This window comes from Octopus sinensis, linkage group LG5 (assembly GCF_006345805.1).
Source record: "Octopus sinensis linkage group LG5, ASM634580v1, whole genome shotgun sequence".
In the NCBI taxonomy this organism is placed as follows: Eukaryota; Metazoa; Mollusca; class Cephalopoda; order Octopoda; family Octopodidae; genus Octopus; species Octopus sinensis.
In genome coordinates, this window is record NC_043001.1 from 38121202 (window position 1) to 38123424 (window position 2223).

The window sequence follows — 2223 nt, forward strand, 5'->3', positions numbered from 1 at the left end:
CTGCAGAACTAGACAAACCAGTGGGCGTTTTTTTTTTTTTTTCTTTTGATAAGATTCTACTTCTGCAACAAAATCGAAATCAGCTATTTCTCATGACAGTGACCATCCCTAAAATATCTTAACTAAATGACCTAATTAAAAATAACTGAACACAAATGGTAGGTTGTGACATCTTTGAATCTTAACCTAAAACTGTTTTTAGATTGAAGCAGAGATTATGATTAAAAAAAAAACTCAGACAAGGTTTTGGGACGTGTCATTGTAAGCCATCTTGGGCAATTGCTCTCCACTATAACCTTTGGGCCACCAAGTTCTTGCAAGCGCAAGGCATCTAGTATTGGCTTAGAGACTCATGAATAACACTTTTAGAGAGAAAAAAAAAGTGGATAGTTCTCAATTTGGGTAAACCACTCAGTGTGGTACTCTAGTATGGTCACAACCAAGTAAAACCAGTTAGCATAAATTTTGAAAGGTATACCAGAAAATACATTAACCAAATAGCACCCTATAGGTATCTAATCATTTGAAGGTTTTAAAATGAAAAAAAATTTCCATCTGGAACAAAATTGCAGTTGCAGCAGACACTGGTGTCATGCAAATGGCACATAAAAGCATGTATTACATTCTCAGATAGGTTGGCATTAGGAAAGGAATCCAGCCATAGAAAACCATACCAAATCAGACTGGAGCCTGGTGCAGCCTTCCAGTGTGCCAGCATGGACAACAGACGTTAAATAAAAATCTTAAATTCCATATTTATGCATTTTAATAAAATATTGCTTTTGTTCACTTCATTATCACAGTACCTGACCTCAAGAATCACAATGGTTACTTCTATTCTTAACCTTTTAAAGTTATCCTGTGGTGTACACCATTTATGAGAACTGAAATACTTACACATTTCATTATATTAAAACTTTTTTTTTTTTGCTTAGTACTTCATTAATTTCAATTATCTTTTGAATTACACAAGGACAATGGAGTACGATCACATGCACAAATCAAGTGACAGTGAAGTTTCTCTTGAGCTAATAGAAAGAATGGAAGAAAATTCTAAGTTATGGAGCAACAAAATTATGAAATAAATAGAAATCAATTAGAATTGTTAAAAGCAAAATTCCAGTATACAATCATATTTTAAACGTATGTATTGGGGGTACCCAAAAGAAACTAACTTTGCAATGTTATTCACTTAGTTTTACACGTTTAATTTTGCTGCCTTCAGGGTATTCTCTATTTAAAGCAATGCACTGGTCCAGGCACATTTTCAACTGTTCAAAGCAGTACTGGAACCCTTTTAATGCCACCATAATTCCATCTTCACCTCTGCAAATTCCATAGTGTCCCTTCAATTCATGACTGCAGTTGATATGCGAGCAAGCAAGGAGCAAATTTTGCACTCTTTTCATATGCAATTCCTCACTCAAAACTCATTAATGAGAGCTCCAGGACACACCAATCATATCAAGTTCGTCAATTGTTCAGTGACAGAGTTCTGGTATTTTCAATTGTTTAAGAGGCCGATGGCTGCCCTGAACGAAGCTGGTCCTCAAGCAACAAGTGAAAACCACTCGAACTTGTGTTTTGCTTATGGCAGCATTGTTGTAAGCTGTTTGAAGCAATGACAACTGTTTCGGCCGCTGTTTTCCAGGCAAAAAACAGAATTTCATGGAAGCTCACCTGTCTTTTGTAATGGATAAAATGAAGGAACAAGGGAGAAGCACTGCAAGAAATATAACCCCACTGGATGGTGCTGGTCAGAAGAAGTCTGAACGAGTTTGTCCCACAATGTCTCCAGCTGCTTTTGGACACCTGGTATGTATGTATATGTCTACCGTAAACTTTGTTAATAATGAATCAATAAGTTCATAAAATTGAAGATCAAATTTGTGACAACTGTTCTCAAATCACCTAAAATCAGTACAAATTTATCAAAATTAAATAACTTATTGCATTTATATAAAATCCTTAATAATGTGTAAATCAGATACGCTATAAGAAACTGGATTTACAGAGAGTGGGGAATAAACCTCGACTCAACTATCATAGACAATTACCTCTCACAATTGTTATCTGCAACCTGAAGTAAACACGTCAGCTTCAATCCGAACATAAAAAAAAAACATTTTACAATTATATACACATTCCTAAAACAAAAATCCAGTTCCACCCATTTAAAAGGAAACTATAATGGTAAACACAAAAAAGAAATTAACAAAATTG